The sequence below is a fragment of the Kogia breviceps genome, chromosome 9, assembly GCF_026419965.1.
Source record: "Kogia breviceps isolate mKogBre1 chromosome 9, mKogBre1 haplotype 1, whole genome shotgun sequence".
In the NCBI taxonomy this organism is placed as follows: Eukaryota; Metazoa; Chordata; class Mammalia; order Artiodactyla; family Physeteridae; genus Kogia; species Kogia breviceps.
In genome coordinates, this window is record NC_081318.1 from 71,269,544 (window position 1) to 71,295,359 (window position 25,816).

A 25,816-nucleotide genomic window follows, 5' to 3' on the forward strand; every position below is an offset into this window, starting at 1 on the left:
TTGCTGTGAATCCTCCGTTATACATACACACACTTACACACACACAGAATATGTGTTCTGTGTAGGTAGCACTAATCTCAGTGACTGGCACATATAGGTGTTTGGTAAATGAAGACTGTTGCTATTATTGTAATTTTTATATTATTAATTTAAATCCTAGTCTCATGTTGTCACTTTCCCTGACCACTGTTGTCCAAGTAATGTGATTTTTCTCAGAACTGTAAGAGCTTAACTTCTGTGTGTCACACATCTGCATCATTTTATTATTGGCATTTTTAATATTCTGCCCTATTATCAGCAAAGGCTTTGAAGTTAGGGACCTACATTTCATGCTTTTTATTTTGTTAGAGGACATGGCATTTCACTTTTCACATAGGAGGGCTCAACTGCATGTAGTTTAACCTCAAAAAGAGCCAGAGGAGGGCCAAGGGAAACAGTTGAATAATACTTTCCTGCTGACCCTCTTTGTTTGCTGGACTGTGACATTCAGGGTAAACTGTCCAGTAGAAGGCTCAAAAGGCATGAAAGACGGTAAGTGCTGAATGTAGGTTTAGACATGACTGATAAAAAACAATTGAAAAGAGTAATAAAATAGACAAAATTCTGCCAAGATTTATTTTTTTAAATGTGTGGAGATACATGTAAATAGCATTAGGGAAGGGGATGGGCATAATAATACTTTGGTAAGGATATTAAAATCATAGGGACATAAGAAAAGCTATGTGTCAATAATTGTAAGAACAGATAAAGTTGATTTTTTAAAAAGAAAAACATAAATTGATTCAAGATGAAAGAGAAAACCTGTGAATCAGCAAGCAGTAAAGAAATTAATTCAGGCCAAGGTAGAGAGTGAATTAAACTAGTTAAGTTCATAAGACCTATCCTGGATGAAAGATAAAATGTAGAATTGGTGAAAATTAGAGTTAGGAGAAAAAAGAGTTTTGGAGAAGAGATCATTTTGGCGTGAAATGATTAGGGACGTTTCCATAAGATAGATCCGACCTGGATAGTAAAGGAGAAGGGCGGATAACAGAGATTTGAAGAAAACAGGCAACGATAGTAACCTCTTTTAAATCAGGAATGCTTCTCATATTATTTTTGTTACCTTTCTGGATATTTGAAATATTTCTAAGTTGAAAACTAAGCTTTTAAAAGAAATGAATGAAGTGAGGTGGGAAAGGGAAGCAGAACACTTCATCTGGGGTAGATTTTTGTTTAGAAGAGCAGGAGGAGAGTAAGCTAAAATTAAAGCCACCCAATCTTTGAGTATTGTGTGAGCCTTCCATTTTCCATTCCTGCTACTCTGACAGAGCTGCTCTTAATAACCCTAGATGCTGAAAGCTTGCAAAGTTTTTTTTTTTTTTAAGTGAAATCATTTTGGCCTTGCTTTCCTGGGTTATGGGAAATTGTTTCAGTGAAAATTTCCTACAGGCTGCTTAAAAGCAATGCATGGAACAATGGGCCTTGTGGGAAGTGAAATGCATGTGGGGAAGTGCTTAGCACTTAATGTGAGTTATTTTTACTTCCATTCATAGACATGTCTCAGTGAAGTTCAAATTATCCCTTGGACAGTAGAAGGCAGTCTGTTAATTTAAAGCTAGACTTTTTTGGTTCCATAAAGCCACATTTAGGATAGATTTCAAAAGCTAAATAAACAACAGTCTACCTCCCCATTAAAAATGAGTGTGTCAGGTTTCTGTGTACTTAAGTCTTTAAATAATCTCCACTTAGCTTTTCTACAAGGGGCCTTAAATATTTAGGAAGAGGCTATCCTTTCCAATCATACCTTGTTTGTGAAGGGAATGCTGAGACGTAGGGGCTGTCTTAATTTTATTACTAAAATTCTGTAGGTGTCTTGCTGATTTTAACAAGTTAAAATGAAGGCTGGGAAAGTTGTGCATATTGGGAGTGTGATTGTGAAATGCTGAGAGGCAGCAAAGGCTGAAATCCTTAAAGATACTGCTCAGCATCATTTTTCTGTAATGCCATAAAATATTATTTTGAAAAATTGTCGGAGGAAATTAATGTTATACTTTATAGCACTGGTTCTCAATCTTGATTCTTAATCAGAATCCCCTGTGAAGTTCTTAAAAATATGTATATTGGGGCTGGGTTTTGGAAATTCCAATTTAGTAGTTCAAGGGGATGGGGCCTGGGTGTGTGTGCACGTGCTTGTGTGTGTGTATCTGTCTGTATCTATGTGTGGAAAATTCCACAGCTTTTTCTGAAGCAGATCCAAGGATCAAAGTTTACCAATATACTAAATTCCTTCTCTGCGGAAATTCATTGTTTTATAACTACACTCTGCAGATTTCATGCATGCCAAGTTGTAATAGGACTACTACTTATGAGACTGCAAAGTAAAGGTTTAGGCAGAACTGTTAAATGTATGAGTGTGCTGCTTCTTACATCAAAGGACACTTTACAAATCCATCAATGACATAGTTATTTATGTATTTTTAAATAGTTACATATTTTAGTTTTTAAAATTTTATTTACTAAATTTAACAAAAGTTTAAAAATATCCCTGAGTTAAATATACAAATATTGGGAAATTTAGTAATATTCTGATTAATGTGATAGTTGACATGATTTACAAGAAAAATTTCTGTAAAAATGATAGTAATTTTACAATGTGGATTTAAATGGATAATTGCACTATGTTTGACATCCTATCAAGAGAGGATTATTTTAGTTAAAATACTGTGGAATATAGAGGCAGTTACAATAAACTGGACAAACGTGATAGTTGAAGTTCAGGCTTTGAATCTAGGTCCTACCACTAGCTGTGTGACCGGGCAAGTAATTTAACCTTAAAATAGGGCTAATTTTATCAACCTTACAGTTATTTTAAAGATTCAATGAGATAATGTATGAAATGCTACATAAGTATAAAGCAGTATCATTAATTATTTGGACTGAGACTCATTTTGTACATTTTCCATATTGGAAGATGATGTACGTATGTATTGGGTGTATCATGTGTATGTAGGCTGTGGAATTGCAGAAGAAATTAATTATACCAGACATTTTCACATTTACATTTTTAGCAACCTAAGCCTTCCAAAAGGGAATTGTTGTAAATATCTCTGCATTTTTGGGGGAAGAAGAGCATTCTTTGTTAGAGCATTCTCAGGTGTGGTTCTCTGAGATTGGATTTCTTCAATATTACTTATGATTACATAAGAGATGTATTCTATGTGTTGGAAACTTGACATTGCCAACACATATCAGACTTTTTTAACATGAATCTTTCAACCACTGCTTCCCCAAGGCCATTATAATATTTCAGAGAAGACTGAAGCTTCTAATTTTGCTTCACAGTTCTAGAATTGTAGAATTTTGTGTTGACACCATAATATTTAATAAAAAGATTTTTACTGAGAAAACCTTGGGAGAGACCTTCTTTTGAAAATTTATACTTTGGCCTAGTAGTTGATTCTACCTTAGATTATGTTTTCTCACATGACAACGGTTTGAATTATACTTTATATTCTGTTAGGAAGGATGTAGGGAAAAGGCAATCTTTTACTACTATTACTAGCTAAGTAGATTTTCCTGACAATGACTGTCAAATTGTCATTTCCCCAAATCTCTCTCTCATTCACCACCCTCCCTTCCTTCCACAAATGTTTATTGAAGGACACTGTGTGCCAGGCACTATACCATGCACTGGGAGTACATACAAATGAAACCACAAAGTTCCTGCTCATATAGAACTTACATTCTCATGAGAGAGACAAACAATAAATAGGTTAAAATTATGTATAAGATGATGGCAGAAATGGTAAGGACTAGGCAGGTACTAGCAGGGTGTTGTTATAGAGGGAACGGGAATAGTATAGATGAGCTCATGCCATTCATGAGACATGGGATGTGCACATAGGTTATCAATATCTCGAACAGCTTAGAATCAAAGAGGATTTGATATTTCCCTCTCTCATACCCTCCCCATACATTCTCCTCTGTAACTTTATTTATCCTTTGAGGCTTCCCTTGCCTTTTTATTTGAACTTGATTCTATCCCTGTAAGTTGTTTTAAAGGATGGAGGTCAAGGTGTTAATTTTTACCCCTGACTGGCACTATTCAGAGATGATGCCCTTAACTTTCACACTCCTTTATGGAGACCAGGCTTAAAAGTTCCAGGTGTCTGATTAATGGTGATAATTGTGTTCAGCCAATACAGTAAAGACAGCTAAATACTGGAATTTTACCTGGGAAAAGTACTTCAGTTACCATGTTCTCCTTGGAAATACAAGCTCTCCTGATTCATTTTTGCTTACTTTGATGGTAGAATTAACTTGGGCTAATGGTTGTCATCTTGTCCTAAAACAAATTCCTTTGGTTTTTTTAATCTTATGATGTAATGCCCTCCCTCCCTCATTGACTCCCCCCTCCCTTTTCTAAGGAGAGAAGTCAATGTTATGTTGGGAAAAAAAGCATTTTTGTTTCCTATCTTTGGGCAGAAACAAGAAGGGAACAGAGGGAATAGATTGGGGATGCAGGAAAGTAGGTAGTTAAGGGAGATAATGGATATGAATGGATATAGAAGCATTCGGGTATAAATAGTTGAAGGTGTGTGAAAGAGAATAAGGGCAGAAGGGGTAGTCATTGTATGTTATTGTTCATATAGTTTTCATTTCTCAAGAAAGGAAAAATGATATTTAAAGATTAGCACTAAGCCGATTAAGAAATTGTTGGTGAAAACACCAGTGTATTTTCAACTCAGAGTGCACTGAGAGGCAAGCAAATACTTGTTTATTACAGAAAGGAAAACATGTCACAGAATCTGGAAGTGGCAGTCTGAAATCAATAAAGCTTCTCACTAAGTATGATCACCATAGAGATAATTCCCTAGGTGGATTTTGGGCAGGTGGATCATTCATTTTATTTAGTGTTTTAGGAAAATTTAAATACCATCACCTCCTGAGAATACATCCAGGTTCCTCTCCTCTCTATGTTAATCAATGTCCTTGAGAATGAGAAATTCTTTTAATGTTAACCTAAGCCAGACATCATTAAGAAATGCAATATCCTTTTAAAAATTCATGAAATATATGGAAAAATTAAAATATAAGTGATTTTAAACATTCTGCTTTATGGACATACATTCTCTCTGACATTCCCCCCTTTATTACTTGATAACAAAAGTTAGTTGTCATGAGGTTTACATCAGAAAAGAAATGACAAAAAATTCCATGTGCCCAATTATTATTGACTCCATATGTAGTACTAAATCAATCAGGAGGGCCAGAGAGGGAGCTTCCTGAGTTGTAATTTTCACAAAGTCACAAAATAGCAAGCCTCCAAACCAGGTATAGAGTAAAATATTTCATCCTAGGATGAGGAAACTGGAAGGGATTTCGATAATAATGAATCCAACTCCATCATCTTACAGGTAAGGAATCTGAAGCCTACTGAGATTAAGTGATTGTTTAAGGTTACAATACAAAATCTTAAATTCCAAGTTTATTCCAAAGTAAATTTGGAGTAAATTTACTTTGGAGTAAATCTGAACTGTAATCCTAGAAGATATCCCTTGTGGCTTCAATTTGTGACTATTTTCCACAACTGATTCAAAGAACCGCGCCCTTCAACTAACAGTATTTTAAAGTAAGCAAAAACTTTTCAGAACACTATTCAAAAAAGGCATATCACAGATGAGCATTATTTAATAAGGAACTCATCAGGTTTTTGATTGATTCAGTATTTTTCGCATTTTCAATTGTCTTCTAATTTTCCCTGTAGAGAAGAAAGTATTTTCAATGTGAACTTTGATGAAACAAAACAAGATTTTGTTCTTGAAAAACTCCTACTTTAAACCTCAGAAAGTAAAACATTGCCTTAGAGTTGAGTTTATTTTTCTTGTTTTTTTTTCTTTTGTCTTTTAAGAGCTTAAAATATTTGCCAGCTTCCTTGCTTAGAAGCACTGTGGTGGACTTTATAGATCCTTAGATTTGACAAGTGGAAAGACATAAGATTGGGGGTATGATCCTTTGCTCAACTCAATGGTTGAGCTCTGTTAGACCACTGGATTCTTTAGGATATATTTCAGCCATAATTTTATCATTTAAGTGTGACTGCACTGAGTTTAGCCAATTCTGATACATTTTTAAGAAGAATGTGCTGCTAAGCTAAGACTCTATATGCCATATTTCAGCCTCAAGCAGATTTTTATGACAAAGTAATGAACCCCTGGAAACGGGTTTATAATGGAAAATGCAACTTGACCTTAAATACAGGAGCCCAAGTGCACCTTACAATAGCACACTTTTTGAAACACACAAAATCCTTTTCTCCCAAGGGTGGTATCACAGGAGGAAGGTGTATAATAATGGTTGTATTTACTATAAATACCTAACATATTTTATGATTATTTGATTCTATTAAAAAATTTCACCTTATAGATTTTAATAAAGCTGCCTATGGACAAAGTTATTGCAGTTGGATTTCTTTTCCTTTGCCTACTGGTCTCAGTGGAAAGAAGCAAGCAACCCTTATAAAAGACTTTAGTTTTTAGTACCTGGTTAATAAAAAATAATTTCCTCTCCTTTGGACTTGTTCATGAAGCTGAAAAATAACTCCCCAGGTCAGTGGTGTGTGGCAAAGCTAATTTCTATAAGCTTTTTATCAGGTGGTACTGAGTAAAACAATATGGGGAAACCAAAACACCCACCCTTCTGCACTAAATTTACAAGGGTGAGAGTTATTCCCAGTGTCACAGAAAGGGGGGAAAAGTGACACTTTTCTCTTCCTAATTTCTACTACAACCACAAAAAAATTCTGAGATGTAAAGAGTACAGAAGGAAAGACTGAAGTGTATGGAAAATTTCAGCTAAATATAGATTTTAAAATCTGACACAAATGGCACTCATTGTTTGAGACACAATAAAACTCAGATTTCACTCGTTTGTTGACAAGGGAACTTCATAGTAGTAAATGTGAGTGAGGCAACGCATATCATAGAAACCCAGAAAGTGGTTGTCATTCAGCTCTCTCCTCCACAAGGCTCCTTTTCCCCAAGCATCACATTTTCTCAGAGGAGCATCATGAGAACATTCTAATCAACAAAAATCGGGCTTCTTCCCTTTAGATTCAGCAGAGTGTTTGCTGTGTGTCTTGCAAAGTATGACAGCAAGATACTTCATAGCCCTTCTGTCTCTCCAGGATATTCACAGGCCACTTTCCAGGAAAGAAGCTGGGAGCAGGCCTGCGTAACACACCCAGGCACCTGTAGAGCAGGCAACTCTGATCCCAGTATGTTTGAAGTCACATTTCTTTCTCTACTTCTTCAGGCTGGGGAATCATAGAATGAGCAGCAGTGTTGCTTAGGGAGTAATGGATCCCCTTTTTTACCATCCTTGTGTAAAAGCACCCAGGGCATCCTTACACTGGCTTATTCCCCTCAGAGCCCAAAGGAAGAATTAGAAACTGCAGGGATTTGGAGAGGTTGTAGGTGAGTCTTTCTTGGATTATTTTTATTTCGATGGCTACTATACATATTGGGAAATGACAGTATTTGATAGAAGAAGTAACATGGTACTGTGGAGCCATGTCTTGGATGAAGGTGAAAAAACAAAAACAATTATAAGGTCTTTGGTGGAATGTAACTAAAGAATTTATTTACCATTTTAAAATTCAATTTTACAATAAAAAAGTAAAGGCATGTGGTGTGCAAATGTGAGAAGGACTTTTGATCATCATGTTAGAAACATAAATTTCTGAAACACTGCTGTCTAGTAGCTATAGAATTGATTGGGATAGTGATTGGCAAGGAGGAGAACACATCCTTCTACTGATATGGGAGACAAGTGTTAAGGATGGGTGTGGAGTCAGACAAGTGTATTGTTGTGGGAGCCCCAGGTTGGCAGTGTTCCCTCCCATCAGATGACCTCTTAGTTTCTCTGTGAAATAGACATGTGGGCATTCACTGAGAGGGTGTCCAAGAGGTGTGAATGGGAACTTGAAAGTTAGTGGATGAGTTTAGTGGACAGTTTCTGCAATGAGGGAGGATGCTGACAGTGAGACATAGAAAAATCAAGAACCCTGAATCAATTTATGTATGGAATAATGTGAGTCAAGTAGATAGGGCAGGATGGAGATGAATTAGGGCTCTGCTGGATAGCTGAGGCAGAGGAGGGAGAACTGAGAAATGTGATGGAAATAATTAGGCCTGGAAAAGGAAGAGTAGCCTTCATTGATCAGCTCCTTCAAGAACTGGAGATTGTGTCGTGTAAATCAAGTCTGCATTTTGCAAAAATAACTTTGCCCTTAGGTTTTCTTTCCCTAATGGAATGGGGCATGAGTGTTTAGTTTAAACAATCAGATGTTAAATAAACACAGCAGTCCAATTTGCGTAAGTTAGGCTGAGAAACGTTAGTTGTGGTATGAAAATGATGGGAAATGCTTAAATCTAAACTTAATCATTTTTAGGCTGTTTGTGGCTGTTCTTGGGGAAATAAGTCTTCCTATATTTTGCCCAACTTTAGTTACTTTTAGTCCTTTTGGTTGTGGCATGTCAAATATTTGCTCTTTGAAAACTACTTGGGATTGGAATTTTTATGAAATATTGTGCATTTATTTAAAGTATGACACAGTTATGATTTTACAGGCTAAAACAAAATGACCTGATGGTCTCTTCCAGGGATGAATCCCTGAAAGGGATTTGTACTCAAAGAAAGGACAGCTCCTCCCTAATCTTTATGCATCTACTGGGCCTGCCTGTTCACCTTGGCATAGTTGCTTTGAAGGATTCTACAGCTGTTTACCTCAATTGGAGATGTAGTTGGGGAGAAGAGGTGGAAGCAAATTGCTGGGAGTTTGGATGGCCTTGTTCTGTAAAAGACCCAGCTCTTCTGGACCTTCTCTAACCTGGGATCTTCCTGCTTTGCATAATAATACTTAGTGTCTCTCATTTAGGCATATTTAAAGCGATAGAGCTGCCGTGGTTGTGATGGTGACAGGAAATAGCTCTAATGCCTCAGCAAGTATTACAAAGGCAATGAACCGTGCTCTGTCCTCTTGTCAAAACCATGCTCAACAATCTGCAGTGGTTTTGCCTTACTTGCATCTTAGAAACTAAACTCATTAAATGCATAAGCCTTCAAAGAACCCCATTGCTCTAACCCTATCCTATCCTCCTTTTCATTTTTGTTCCACGCCATCCAGCTCCCTGTACTTCTTGTGGCCAGAGTTACTGCTCACAGCTCACAGTCTGTCATTACCTGCTTCTGGGATTTATTTATACAGGTGTTTCCTCTGACCCTCTTTCCATTCTGCATCCTATCAAGATTTTACCCATTCTGAGCGACCCAATTCAAGAGAACTTTTGTGTAGGAAGGCTTCCTTGATTTTCTCAATCCGTTTCTTCTTTCACCTCCTATCAGCTTTTATCCATATACTCCTTTGTGGCACATCTCATATTTATTTCCCAATTTATGACTATATAGTTGTCTAATTCCTCACCTGCCAATCTCTTTTGTAAATTCCTTAAGTATCTTTTTAAGAAAGGAAATGACTAATATTTATTAAACACCAATCTCGTATGAAACACCATGGCCGATGTGGGTTGGAAGATACAAAAACATGACATGCTTTCCTGTTCTTCAGTTCTCAAGGATCTTGTAGTCTAGCCAGAAGTATGACAGGTAAGCAGATCATATCAATATAATGTATTGGGGTTTCCCTGGTGGCGCAGTGATTGGGAGTCCGCCTGCTGATGCAGGGGACACAGGTTCGTGCCCCAGTCCGGGAAGATCCCACATGCCGCAGAGCGGCTGGGCCCGTGAACCATGGCCGCTGAGCCTGCGCATCCGGAGCCTGTGCTCCGCAACGGGAGAGGACACAACAGTGAGAGGCCTGTGTACCACACACACACACACACACACACACAAATATATATATATATATATGTAATGTATTATAATAAGTATAAAAGATAGGCATCTCAAATTGTTCTAAGAAACTAAGTCACCTAACCAGGGTAGTAAGCTCAGAAAAGGCCTCCTACAGGAAAGAACTCTTGAAATAAATCTTAAAGGTTAAATAGGAATACCAGTCAGGACAGGAGCAAGTTCTGGGCTGAGGAAAGAGCAGGAGCAAAGACACAAAGGCATGAGACATCATTATAGTGTGTAAAGGCAGCCGTGAACTTTTCAGAGTCAGCAGAGTCCAAAATGCAAGATTGGGTGAGGTAGGCGGTGAGCCTGAGTGGAAGACAGGAGCCAGATCATGCAGGCTTTTGTTTGTCTAGCCAAGGAACTTGAATTTTATTCTGAATGTGTTGGAGAACCATCAGAAGGTTTCAGACATGTGAGAGGCATGATAAGATTGTTGGTTTAGAGAACTCACTCTTGCAGCAAGGTGAATAATGGAACTGGAGATGGGGGGACTGGTTCATATTTGTGATTGCTGTTGGTTGGAATGAATTTGTAGGTATAACAGCACCTTAAAAAGTTGAAATGGAAAGTTGTTTTTCTGCCCTTCTTCATTGGTTAGGCATCTCTTTCAAGAACAAACTCAATAAAGCACCATATAGATTATGTTAACCTTCAGAGAGAACATTTGGGGTGGCATAGCTAGTCTAAAATAAAATCCACGGGAAATCTGATGTTCTAAACACAGTGATTATATAAAATGCTGGCTTGTGGCTTAAGCAAACGCAATCATAGCATTGCACAGCTATGAGTCAGAGTCGGCTTGGTCCTTAAAGTCCTTGCTTGATAGCAAATTAGTGGCTTAGGGGAATATATTTACATTTCATTTCTTATTGTACATCTGATTGCATGTTTTGAGAGTTGGATACAAAATTTCTTTATTTACAAATTTGGAGTAGGGAATTATATTGACTGTGTGTGCATACAGACTTAAGTTTCCCAGTTAGGTATGTAAATCCAGTGAGGTATATCCTTACATGGTAAGATATTGCTAATTTGCCATTTAATTTCAAATAGAAGCATATGCAAGATACAATAACGAAATTCAGTTACTCTTATGGTTAGTTAAATCGTCATTACTGTAGAATGGCATATTAGGTCTTATGATTTGATCAGTAATAATTTATTTGTGGGAAGAAGAAGAGACAACTATTTTGTAAGTATTTCTTTCCACGTGTTCCCATGTTTCTATCATAAAGCTTAAGCACCTTATTACACTCATTATTTTCCTGTATCTTTCATCTAGATTGTGAGTACTGTGAAGGCAGGGTCTCCTATATATTTGCTTTTAACCCCAGAGTTTAGCACAGTGTCTCATCAAGTAATTGCTCTCTATATACTTGTTAAAAGTGAATGGCAAAAAAAAAAAAAAAAAAAAAAGCGAATGGCAAAATGAATTCAGTAAATACATGTAAACAAATGAATAAGTGGATAAATAATTGAACTGTATATCAATTGGCTTCACTCATAAACATTTACTGAGTACCTACTATGTCCCAGGCTCTGAGCTGATGCACCAATGGTTCTTACCTTTAGAGTTCTTGCTTTCAAGAGCAGCATATCAAATAATTATAGAAGAAACAATGTAATTAAGACATCCCATAAATGTTGTGAAGGAAAAGAAGAGCTTGCTATGAGGGTACTTAACAGAGACTTGACCCACCCTAAGGAGGTCAGGTAAGCTTTTTTGAAGAAGTAGGCTTCGAGCTGAAACCTGAAGAATGAGTAAGTGCTGGTTAAATGAAGAACAGAGAGACCTTTCAGGCAGAGGAAAAATTTTTTGAAGGTTGAGGACTGTAGGAGTGTGGCATGTTAGGGAAATGGAAAAGCTGATACAGAAAACAAAGGGAATGGAGCTTGATCAGAAAATAATAAGGGCAAGGCACTATATGTGGATACGATTTTCTCTGCCTCTCCCTCATTCTATCTCAATCTCTTTCTTTGGCTGTTAGAAATAATACGTCAAGAATGACTATCTGCAAATACATAAATATTAATGGTTTCAAATTATTCACCAGAATAGGCTCCCAGGAACACTACATAAATCTTCTTAGATGAATCAAAAGAAACAGCTTGGTTACATGCCTTAAAAATAGTCATTCAACTATATAAACTATATGTCTGTAAGCAATTAAAGGTACATCAATAAATGTAGGACACAGCTTAGATAGTCTCTTATTGAAATCTCTGATCACTGTATATACTGGGTTGGCAGAAAGGTTCATTCGGGTTTGTCCATAACATCTTACCAAAAAACCCAAATGAACTTTTTGGCCAACCCAATATTTCTGTCTAAATCTCTCAAAGTCCAAGATCTGATTCTTGTTTCTTTTATTTTAGAGCTCACTTCCATCTAAATCTGTTGGAGAAGACCCAGCTTTCCTAATTTTCAGATTTTATTGACTTATATATTGGGTTCTTTGCTCTATTTCTAGAATAACCTCTGAGTTTTACTTGATCATCTCTTTTTGTGACCCAATAATCATTTCTTCTCTGCAGAAGGAAAGTATACTTTGAATATCCCCTGCAGTAAGTATCCTTTGTTTACTAGGGACAAATAACATTGTATGTTAAATTTTTGCTTTTCTATTGATTTCATTCTGAGGTCTTAAGCTACTGTAACAAATCTAAAAGGGTGACATATATTTAGGCAAAAAAGAACCCAAAATATGTGACTAACAAACAGGAACAGGAGATTCAAAGGCAGTGCCCAGCCTTCTGTGATTGGTCAGTTCAGGGAGTGATACTCTTACCGCCCCCCCCCAAAAAAAAGACCCATCGCTCACATAGTCCTAGCACAATGTGTCTAGGCATTTAGTAAATTACATGGGGTTCAAATTCTTGAAACTCTATGAAGCATTCATGAGTTAAATGTAAGAATATCGGGGATGCATCAATTCCACAGAACAATAGTAAAGGTGGCAAAAGTACTTTTCAGATTTCACCTGGGACAGTGCTCTAGAGATGGTTAAGGAAAAGGAAAATGCTATCCTCAGTTGTTAAAGGAAATCTAATTGTGTTTCCTTTTGTCTAGATATATAAATTCTGCAGAAAATTTCTTTATTTGGGTGGATTGAGATCCTCTGAGATTAGATCCTAAATTATTTTTCAGACAGAGATAGTGAAGTCACAAGAACAAATGCTTTGGAGTTTAACAGAAGTGGGTTTGAATTCTACCATATTCAATTATGTATCGATGGTCAAGTTACTTAACTTCATACTTACCTAGTATTTGCATCATGAAATTATTGGGAGGATTAAATGAGATTATATATATGTATAATGTATTATATATATAATCTCATTATATATAGAGTTATTATTATTTGTGTGTGTGTGTGTGTGTGTGTGTGTGTGGTGAGTGTGTGAATTTTAATGCTAGAAAGAAGTGAATTCTCTTAAAATCAGCAAATATTGAAAACTAGCCTAATGGTTTGTCCTCAGTAGATTATCAGATACATGAAAGCCAGGTTGTGTTGTCCTTTTTATCACTGTACCTACAGTACCTAGTTCTTGAGTTACAGAAGGCATTCAATAAAATAAGAGTGAATGAAAGAACTACTTCTTAACTTGTGTCTGTCTGTTGGCTTTCACATAAGCAGATATTCTCTCAGACATAGAAAAATCAGATATCTTATAATACCTCTACTAGCTTTCTGGCATAAATCTTTTAATTACCCTCTTATGAGGCTAGTTCACATAAATAAAACACCAGAAAAAGAAAATGGCTCTGCCTGGTATTGTAAGTTCAGAAAAATAACCAATTTCTTAATACGGTAGTAACTCCTAGTATGACTGGCTGGACTGGGACTGAAACCGAAGGCCCTGACACTGATGGGCCTTTTACGAAACTTAAATATCCTGAAGTCATCTTATTGGAATGTCATTAGTAGCCATCCCCATTGTTACGGGCAAAAACTGGGAGGCTATTTCTTTCTTGCAGTACTTTCTTTAGATTTCTGTATTTTGTGGGCCCCACATTTGAGACCATGGTTTGGATATTTATGTAAGAACAAACAGTCCTAACACATATATAACAATTTCTAATGCAACCCCTAGGTAAAGAGAATGAAACAAGGCACAGACCTGTAGTGCAGTAACACTAGGAAAGGTACAGATTGAGTTTGAAACAAGAGTGACCTAATCCAAGTACAATCCTTCGGGTAGCAACTTTCTGGAGATAATCAGATCTGTTTTTAGACCTGCATGTTTTCACTAACTTTTTGCCCTCCGTAAGGACATGATTTTTGATATATATTTGTGTGCTTTTACTTCTTGATGACCTGGGTAAGGATTCGGGCTTGGAATATAGTTGCCTTGGAAAAAAAAATCCGAAGGAATATTTTCTAGGTTTTGCTGACTAAGCCTTGGAAGCAAACGAATTATGGTACAGGGCTGGAACTTTACCTCCTTGTTAATTAGCAGGTTAAACTTTTATGAGTTTCTGGTACCCTGGCAATACATGACTATTAAAATTTGCAGGTGGTTCAAGGGGAGAGAGATGTAAGTTCCTGTGCTAGTAGTATATCATAAAAGTGTGTATTTCATGTGCCTGTTGTGAAAGTGGAGACTTTAATACTCTTTCACAATATAAGCTGATTAAGGAATCTTTATGGTTCTCATTAACTGTATGGGTCTTTTTTCATAGAAAAGTGAAAAGTGTAATGCTTATAGACAGAAGCATAGAAGAAAATAATTAGCCACAGTGGTACCTCTTTGAGACTAACTAAAAGCTTAGTGACACCCTCTGCATTCACCTCTCAACCCTTGGAAACTGCCCTTGTTTCTGAAGTTGATTCTACTACATGAAGTGCTGTAAATCTCATGCTTTGATTTTTCTCCTCAGAAGACAGAGTTTGCTTAATTACACTTGTGTTATATTTAAATGTTAACATACTTCCTTTTTTGACTCCACCTTTTCATCAGGAACTGTGGTGAGCGACATGATTCCACACAATAAACTAAATTTTGGAAAAAGTAATGTGATTGTAGTTTTTTGAAAGCTATACTGTCTTATGTTTTACATGTGGTTTTAGGGGCAAAGCCCTCAAATATTTGCTAAATTAAGCATTTCCCCCCCAAACTTAGAAGTAGCTCTTTGTAATTAAGGTTGTAGCTTGTTTTAGCATGGGGAAATAGTGAAATGAATGAATTTTAGTTAAGAAAAGGGTAGAAAAATCAACAGTAGAAGATATTTGTTTTATTTGTCATTTTAAATTCCACATTTCTCTTTAGCCTTTGTCGCCAAGAGTGGATTCTGTTTGTTTCTCTAGGGTTAAATCACCATCTAAAAATAACTCTTTTGGAACATTAGATTATGATTGAGTTTTTTCATTTTGTTGGTGAATATATCAATATAATGTTTTAGTTTGAATGTGCTGCATCCATTTGTATGTGTTGCTGAGAAAGAAAAACAGGCAAGGATGGTAGGATTGGGCAGGGGCAGGGGATGAAGATGTAAAACAGGGTGGCACGCTGTGGAGACGCTGAGGACCAGGACTGCAGTAGGGCATCAGGAAGTGTTAATGAAGAAAGAAAACTTGTGCTGGATGGACACTCCTGTTGGGGCTTTTAGTTCTGATATCAGTCATAAGAACCCTGTTGTACTCCAAATGATATTCTTATCAAGTTGATAGTCTTAGAACAAAGGTAAATATAAGCTTTACAAAAAGTGCCCTCTTTTTGGTGAGAGGTACGGGAAGCAAACTCCCTTTTGTGGGAAAGATGTACAAAAAGTCTGCTTCAGAGAATTAGGATTTAGTCAAGGAAGTGTTTGCAAATCAAAGCCTAGTTTTGGAAATCCATCTCTTGCCAAGAGAAAAGGTGCTAAGCTGCTCAGCCAGAAGCAGTTTGCAGCAGAGGCTTGTCTGTCAACGTTTGGGAAGTGCTAATAAGCTAATAAGCCAAGAGTTCCAGCTCAGGGTTTTTGGTGTATCCACAGAGTGGTGGTGGATACCTCACCTTTGGCAACGATCCAGGTCAGTCCACAAAAGTTACTGGGGACCTACTTTCAATATATGTATGTTTTTCACTGGGTGCCTGTCTGGGAGAAAAATTTATTTAAAAATAGCTGATAGGGATATGTCTCATCTTACATTATATATTCTTTATTTGCTAGCCAGGAAAACTAAAAAACAAAAAAATAACTCAATGAGAAAACTGTAATAAATATAAAAGAAATACAGATGGAGTATACCAGTCAGAGGAGGAGGCTGAGGCAAGGGTTTCACCGAAAGATGGCTTCCCTGGGGCTCTAAAGGATAGTGGTGGTGATTGCTTGCAGCTTTTTTGGCAGGCTTTGTGCTGTGTGCCTTATAATGGCTTATTTTCACCACTTAGTCTTATAGGAAACCTATGATGGAGAAATGCTTGTCCTGTTGGATGAGGACCCTGAAGTTCAGTTGAGTGAAGTAGCCTGCTGGACATTGCATCCCGAAGAGACTCATTCTCATGGCTGACTTGCTTCAAAGCCTGAGCTCTTTACTATGTGGCAGAAAACAAAGCTAATGTTATGCAAAATAAAAAAATATATGCCACATGTGATAGGGACACATATCCTGTGTTTTCATTGTTCAACTGTGAGATATTCAATTATATACAAATTAGAAGAAATGGAAGTCTGACAAATGAAGACTCTTCATCTAGTGAAAACTTGAAAAAAGTTAAAACAATAGAATGATATGGATAACTTTTTATCTGTATTTAAAAGAGTATTGATTTTTAAAAATATTTATTTATTTATTTGGTTGTGCCGGGTCTCAGTTTTGGCACACGGGACCTTTTTAGTTGCGGCATGTGAACTCTTAGTTGTGGCATGTGGGATCTAGTTCCCTGACCAGGGATCAAACCTGGGCCCCCTGCACTGGGAGCATGGAGTCTTAGCCACTGGACCACCAGGGAAGTCCCTAAAAAAGTATTGATTTGAAAACCTTTAGAAACTTGTATAATATGAAACAATTTAAACTATGTCAATAACAAGTGTCCCTTCAAGGTTTTAAAATATGGCCATCGTCAGATTAACTAATGACAAATATGATTTAGCTTAAGAAGCAAATTGTAAAACTTATGAATCAGTAATATATATCTGCTACTGTATCTATCTGAAAGCATTTATTAGGTTTAACTATCAACTTAGCTATTAATTATCACTATTATTTGAAGGACATGCAAAATAATAATACCCAGTTTCCACTATGACTTGATATTTCATGCAATGATATCACCAAAGGAAAGTAGAGCAGGAGGAAGTATAAGCATATCAAACTAACTTGAGGAAAAAGTATATGATAAGTACAATATACTACTAGTTCTCTAGGTTTAATTAAAAAACTATAGGGAAAAAAAGCAGAATTCCTGGAACTAATGGTTGCCACCTGGAGTCCATCTCCGGATCCCTAAGGGTCCACCAACTTAAGATTTTTTGTGTGCTTATTAATGTTTAAAAGTCCTAACATTAATTATTTTACTCCAGTTAGGGCTACACAGGACTTAAGCACTTGAGCTTTTTTACTCTTTATTGTTACATTAACAAAGTATGATAACCTCTCTCATATATGGTAGAAGCTCTGATAGGCTGTTACATGTGCCTTTATTTATAAAACACATAAAACCGTATTAATTCTTACTCTACAAAATTTGCTTGCTAGGCAAAATCTTCAAAATAAATGTATACATAGAGGGGTAGATAATAATAAAGGGTATAATGAAAAGGCTGGGGAATCACTTCTGTACGCTTAGACTTTAAATGAGTAATATAACATCTCATATGTCTGTAGAACCAAGGCTGATGTTTATGCTGCTTAAAACTCCAGATATTTAGCATTTGGGTTATTGGTTAATAATCATTAACTCTATAGTACATGCTGTGTCTTACTATTAAGCTAAGCATACTTTAATATTCTCTTTTTCTTCAATATTGTATAAGCCACTTGTGATGAGATTTAAGTGACAGTGCTAATAAACTCACTTCAGACTAAGATCACACATGAGAAATTTCAGCTCAAAGGAAATTAGAAGGCCAGAGGGAAGAAATTAGGAGTAAATTAATGATGTTTTAAAACTGAGGTATCGTAACTAGAATGCTGCTAAGATATTAAAATACTTAGGCATTTTAGAAACATGGTTATTTGCTTTTATTTTTTAAATGCATTGAAGTGAAAACGTGAAAAATATTTGAGTTAAGCAGAACTTTCATATTTCCTTCATTTGTTAAAGAAAGAAATTTAATTTCATTGTACTTTCGTAAAGATGTAGCAAGGATATTGACCGTTACATTACATGGTGTCCCTTTTGTAATATTCACAGGATAAATTTTTAAATTCAGGATGGGGGGATTTGTTCTATTAAAGGAACTAAAAAAAAAAGGAAAGAAAGAAGTAACTTTTGTAGTTTTTCCTTGTCAAATAGTGTGAGATATGTCTTCTCCGTCCTTTCTCTCCATTTTTTTGTCTTGGCCAAAAATGGTTTGTATAAACTATCTAGAATTAATTGTATAAGCTACCTAAAATATCTTTTATATATGTGTAAGGAATGAATTGTAAGTAAAGAAATGACCTCTGAGATATCACAGATTTTTGCATGTTTTTTCTTAGTTAAATAGTCTGTAACGAGTTAACAAGTTATTTGGGCAGTACATTAACAATATCAACATTTACTTTTATATACTGAAAAACATTATTACAGTGGATACAAACATTTCTTAGAAGAAATCAAGAAAAAATATAACAAATAAAGAAGAAAGGCTGTTTGTTATTTCTGGAGACCATCCTGGTTGAATTTATATTTAATGGAGATATAGAGGATAGTTGATATTAATGCTTTTTATCTAAACTTCTTGCTTGCTCCATCATCATTTTAGAGAATAATCTTATTTGAATCCTTTATATTTGATCCTAATTCTATGTTTTTCATGCGTTTCTACCTTGCCTCTTCATCCTATGACCTGTGTGCCTTTCTTTTCTCTTTGCTTTGTAGTTTCCCATCCTTCTCTTTGTTTTCCCATCTCTTTCCTCTAATTTTACAGATGAGAAAACTGATGCTTAGAGGCATTAAGTAGCTTGACAGAGTTTACACAGCTGTTAATTGGTCCAAGCTAGGGCAAGAACGCTGATCTCCTGTCTCCTGGTACTGCTTTTCTTGACTTTCTAATGGAGTTATTGCTTAGATCAGAAGATGATGCTGATAGATTGTGGTGTTTTCCCAATTGCTTACTGTGTATGAGTTTTCCTGTCTAAACTAGAATTCCATAGAGCTGATTTCAGCCAGTTCACATGGGCACGATTGTACCAGTTGGTAAATATTGAAATATTTTCACACTGGCTAATAAGTAGCTGCTGCAAGGAGCCTCTCAATTGTACCTCATTTTGCTTCAGCAGCCCCTGAATATCCTTTAGGGACCACTCCTCAATCTGCAAGACCCTCATACTTTGGCTCAATAGCAATCAAAGTGAGGCATTAACTGCTGACAGTTAGATAAAATGATTACTGAGGCACTTCTAGGTGTACAGAGCTACACTCACTAACATATTTGTCTTTTAGGTTTGTTTCATTCTTACAATGATTAGAGGGAAAATTTAATCTGCCAAAAGAATGCTGATTCCAGGTTTTGCTTGTTTTGATTCCTCCTCCTCCTCCTCCTCCTTCTTCTTTTCTTTCCTTCTTTTTTTTTGCAGTGAGAGATGTGAACGCAGTGTCCAGAGACTTATCATGCTAGATCATTTTAGCAGCTATATCTACTTAAAGTTTTGCAAATATGTTCCCTTCAAAGATCATTTAAATGTTTTGATTCTGAAGTAACTCAAAGTGTCTATATATATATATGATTCTCAGTATCAAAATATTTTTGTCTCTTTAATGTGTTATTGGTGGGTTTTTTTTTTTGCATTGTTTTATTTAGTTTGTCAATAGGGGAATTATATTGATTGATTTTCAAATATTAAACCATCCTTGCATTTTTAGTATAAACCCTACTTGATCCTGATATATTATTCTTTTTGTATATTCTTTAATTCAATTTGCTAAAATTTTATTTAGAATGTTTGCCATTAAATTCATAAGGAATATTAATTTATACTTTTCTTGTAACATGCTTGTTAAGTTTTAGTATCAAAGTAATGCTGGCCTCATAGAAGGAGTTGGAAAGTATTACCTCCTCTTTAATTTTATGGAGGAGTTATGTAGAATTGATATTATATTTTCTTTAAATGTTTGATAGCATTCACAAGTGAAGCCCTTTAGGCCTGGAGTTTCCTTTGTGGGAATGTTTTAAACTAAATATTCAATTTCTGTAGTAGACATAGGTTACTCATTTCTTTTTGAGTGAATTTTGTTAGTGTTTCAAGGAATTTCCTTTAAGGTATCCAATTTATTTGAAAAAGGTTGTTCAAAATATTGCCTTATTTTCTTTGTAATAGTATAGTATAGAATACTATAGAATCCTATAGTATTCTATAATACTATAGAATCTATAGTGATGTCACCTCTGTATCTTCTTTTTCCAAATTTAAACAAGTGGTTCCACTATCTTCTTGTTCATATTGTTTCCAGTGAGCTGTCTGCTTTCATTCTTATCTTAGTTACTCTGTATGTTGTGTGTCTTTTCCTCTGGACTTATAAAATATTTCCTCTTTATAATTGATTTTGAGTAATTTGATTATGATGTATTTAGGTGTAGTTTTCTTCATGTTTCTTATACTTGGAGTTTAGTGAGCTGAATTCATGGATCTATGGGCGCACAGATTTCATCAGATCTGGATAATTTCCTTCACCTAATTTTCTGTCCCCTTCCCATTTCCTTTGGGGATTCCAATTACACATATATTGTATTAGACTGCTTAAAGTTGCCCCATAGCTAATTGATGCTTTATTATTATTATTATTATTTTATTTCTTTTCTCTCTGTGTTTCCTTTTGGATAATTTCAATTGCTGTGCCTTCAAGTTTACTAATCTTTTCTTCTGCACTGTCTACTCTGCCATTTATTCCATCCAGTGTATTTTTCATCTCACACTTTGTAATTTTCACCTCTAGATGTTCAGTTTTTGTCTTTATTATATCTTCCATATTTCTACTTAATTTTTTTAACATGTAGATTACCGTTTTAGTGACTGTCTTAATCACTTGTCTGCCAATTTTAACATCTGTTTCAGTGCTTGGGTCAGTTCCAATTGATTGGGTTTTCTCCTCACTATAGGTCATACTTTTCTACTTTTTTGATTGCCTATAAATTTTTTATTGGAAGCCAGTCATTGTGAATTTTAACTTGTTGGATGCTGAGTATTTTTGTATTCCTGTAAATCTTGCTTTGTTCTGGGATACAATAAACTGTTACATGTAAACAGTTTTATCCTTTCAAGTATTACTTTTAAGGTTTTTTTGGTAGAGATTGATTAGTGTTTAGTTTTGGACTAATCATTTCACAATACTGACACAACATCATTTTGGGTACTCCTCCCAATGCTCTTTATACTATGAGGTTTTTTGGCCTGGATGATGGGATCAGGCACTATTCCTAGCCTGTGTGTGCTAGTCACTGTTACCTCTAGATTTTCAAGTGTTCTTTCCTTGACTCAAGCAGTTTTTTCACACATGTGTAGTGATTGGAACTCTGTTGAATACTTAATGGAAACCCTTTGTTGATTTTCAGAGTTCCATCTCTGTGCAGCCCTCCTCCCTCCAGTACTCTGTCCTGAAAAGTCTAGCTGCTTTATTCTCCATGGGATCTCAGATCTGTCTTCTCAAGTCTGGTAGTCCATCAGGCTCCTCCTGGGCTTTCCCTCTCTGTGCTGTTGCCTAGAAACTCTCTCATGGCAACAAACTTGGACAGTTATAGGTCTCGGCCTCACTTCTTTTCCATCTCTTAGGATTACTATCCTTTGTTGCCTTGAGCTCAGGATCTTGAAAACCATTGTTTCAGTTTTTGATTTTGTTTGTTTCAGGGTTTTAGTTTTTCCAGGCAAAAGGATAAATTCAGTTCCTGTTAATTCATCTAAGTTGAGGTTCTTTGACACTTGGTGCAGAGCTGAAGTAGGAAAACTTTGGGACTGGATACCCAAGTTTCAGCCTCAGAAAGTAAAACTAGGGAGAATAAATCCTAGTATTTTGGCTGTTGGATAAGTATTTATATTAATTTTTTTCAGAAAATAAAAAGTTGTTCATTAAAAAAGTATAGAAACATACAAACCATAAAACTACAGCCACATGAACATCTAACATTTTCTTCAATAAATTAATGAAATAAAGTGATGTGGGCAATCTAAAAAATGATGTAGGTGGTTCCCGAAGTCATATTCATGGCTGAGTACTTATCTTTAAGGATGTTTTCACCAGACCATAGAAGAATAAGAAAAATGTAGAAAGTTTTTCATAAAACTAAATTTATTCCATTTCAAAGACTATTTTTGACTATGTCCTTCCTACCTTTTTTGTGACAAAGTTCCATGCTTTATTGAATTTATTATGATAGCAGATGGATGTCAAGGTAATTTGTTTTGTTTTGTTTTTAAAGTAATTACTTGGCAAAAGTACGAGTGGGCCATCCTGTGTTCACTCCCTATTAAATTTTCATTTTACTGCTCTGAGTACTCCAATAGTCTGGAAATACCTGTTTGGCTATGTGCAAATACTTTAGCTCTACTAATTTTTATACAAATAGTGATGACCATAAAACTTTATTCAGGAAAGCTGGTAAAGTTTCTCTTTTTGAGCATCCTTTTACTTGAAGATAGTATGTTTTGCTATGTACAGCTCACAGAATCTTTGTGGACAAGGGGACATATGTGAATGGCCAACCTGGGTCATCTTTATATTTCCTTGTTTTTCTTTACTCCATAATGGCTATGCAACTCAATTCTTTCCTCAGTACTTATAAGCAGTATTTAGAGACTGATGATTGATTTTCATTGTTTCCCAGTATTGTTTCTCTTTATTATATGACAAGAAACCAGGAATTGACTTGGTTTCTTCCCTCTCTGACATCAACATATGGCCAGTATATTAGAATTCTCTGGAAAAAGAGAACAAATAGGATACATACAAATATATATAGAGAGATATATACATATATCTATATCCATATATATCCTATTTTGTAGGATGAGCCTGGGTCTAAAGGTCTGAGAACCAGGATGTCTGAAGGCAGAAAATGGATGCCCAGCTGAAGCTAAAAAGAGCAAATTCACCTGTTCTCTGCCTTTTTACTGTACTTGGGCTCTCAACACATTGGATAATGCCCACTAGTATTTATTTATTCAGTATACTGATTCAAATGCTACTTTCTTCCAGAAACATCCTCATAGGCACACCCAGAAATAATACTTTACCAGTTATCTGAGCAACCCTTAGCCCTGTCAAGTTAACACATAAAATTAATCATCACAGCTGGTGAGAAAAATATCTTTTCAATGATAACAATGATGATAATAATAATAAAACAACTTTGTGAGGTGGCCATCATTATTCTTATTGTACAAATAAAGAAATTAAGTCTTAAGGAAGGTAAGTAACTGCTCAAGATGTCACAGCTAAGGTAAAGCTCTAGACAAGACTCCAGTTCTGTGCTGGGAAAAGGCAGTGCCCCACTGCCTTCAAGTGAGGAGATGAGTTTCACTGTTTTCCAAATTGTGGCAATATGTTCCTCTCCAGACACTATTCAGAATCTCCAAAGAGGAGCAAATGACTCTATTCTATGAACTATTTATTGCTTCTGTTATCATACAGAGCTTTTTATTTAAAGAGGAGAATGTTGCTAATGATAAATTATACTCTGTTGTTGAAATAAACCTCTTATTTATTTTTTAATTTTTTAAAACTTTTTACTTTATATTGGAGCATAGCTGATTAACAATGTTGTGATAGTTTCAGGTACACAGCAAAACGACTCAGCCATACGTATACATGTATCCTGAAAATGCTTGAAAAGCAAAGGAAACAGGCATTCCAAAAGAAGCATGACCACGACCTGTTGTTTTTTTTTAATAAATCTTTTCTTTTACTCAGATCTCCTAAAAATATTTCCATTTTTATAAACGCATTCTGGTTTCTTTGTGAAAATAGCTGCAAGGATATGTCACTGGGTAGTTTCATTAAAAATTACGAGTGTTCACCATTACTGTGAAAAGTTCCTGCAGCCTGTTTCCTGCACTTGGGGAAGGGTACAGCTTTCCAGTGATGTCTGCCCATGAATCTTGGAGACCTGCACCTGCAGATTCCAGCCACAGGCACAAACAGGCACTGTGAGAACTGCTCCCATTCTGTAAAAACGAAAAGGTCTGCTGTTCTACATAAATGTTTAGGACAGAGAAGCGAACCTCAATGAGATACACAAAACCCATAAACCACTGAGATTAGATAAATTGCTGGAGTTGTTTAGAAGGCCAGGCAGGAACAAACATTCTCTTCCTAAATGTAGTTTCCCTGCATTTGGGACATGCACACTATCTGGTTACCCAAGATGATTTATTTATCTTTCTAGACTGTTGACATGAAGTCTGAATTCAGGCCCAAGAATAGGTGTACTTCCTGTTGTTATTTTGTTTGCAGGAATCACTGACTTTTCTCGTGTTACTTTTTGTGATTGCTGGAGCTAACAGTATTGAAGTTTATACTATGCTATATCATCTGTAATAGTAAAATCATAGTAAATCACTCTGGATTTGAAGTTTAGGTTATGGCATAATCATCCACAATGAACAGAGTTCCTGCTTTATTTATAGTTGCATCTACAACTTGTATCAGTGATACTTCAGTTTCTTCTTGATATAGATTTTTCATATAGTTTCATGAGAACTTGTAAAATTTATGCTGCAGGATAAGTAAACTCTTTGGAGTACTCATTCATTTATTTGTTTATTCTCTGACTTCACAAATTTTTATAATATGTCTAATCTCTGCCAGGCATTTTTGTGGATCATGGGGACTCAGTGGTGAAAAAGAAAGATGAGTCCTGATCTTGTAGAGCTCATGTTTTAATTGAGGGGTACAGTGAAGGGGAATAAAATGAACAAGAAAATATCAGGTAGGAATGTTGCTCAGGAGAAATTACAACAAAGTGAAGAAGTCAAGTGTGCCCGGAAGCCTGCTTTCAGTCAGGCAATCAAGGATGGCCCCTCCAAGGAGGTGGCATTTAAGGTAATTCCTGAATGAGAAACAGACTGCTGTGCAAAGATTTGATGGAGGAGCATCCCAGCCAGATGTAACAGCTAGTATAAGGATATAGCTATACTGTGGACATGGTGAGACACACATCATGTCACCTTGACTTCTTTTTTTTGTTTTTAATTTGTAATATATTTTATTTAACCTACTATTTAAAATATTATTTCAACATATAGTCAATGTAGAAACTATTGTGATAATGTCCAAAATATTAAGTGGTTAATCAATATAAAATTATTAATGAGATTTTTACATCATTTTTCATACTAAGCTTTCAAACTCTGGTGTGTATTTTACACTTACAGCACTTCTCAATTTGATCAGTAGCCACATGTGGCTAGTGGCTACCTTGACTTCTTACTCTGATTTGCTTTCACTTTTACTGTTCAGATGTTCCTTCTGCACTCTGTCCCTTCCCTCTCCCCCTTCAAATTTGTATATTCTTAATAAAAACTATATTATTAGGGGACTGGAAAATTTTGCTTTAACTAATTGATTCTGTAGTGTTTTCAGGAAATTATTCCACATTTAGAATAATTTTACCAAATGATTTAATTTAAAAGTAGCTACATAAGAAACAGGTAGATTTCAAAGCAATTCCCCCCAAATCTTTGATCTCCAAACTTTCATTAAAATTGGCAATGTCTCTTAAAAATGTCTCTTAAAAACACAAAGAAAAAAATGCAATGCTTTATCTATCTGGAAAGATAAAGGGAACTTTTTCCCA

General features: G+C 35.7%; 1 protein-coding gene across 20 annotated transcripts in view; it reads left to right on the top strand.

Annotated features, from left to right (window-relative positions):
- Positions 1 to 25,816, top strand: part of HDAC9 (histone deacetylase 9) — a 1,021,922-nt gene that overhangs the window by 332,530 nt on the left and 663,576 nt on the right. The gene's annotated exons all lie outside the window — the stretch shown is intronic.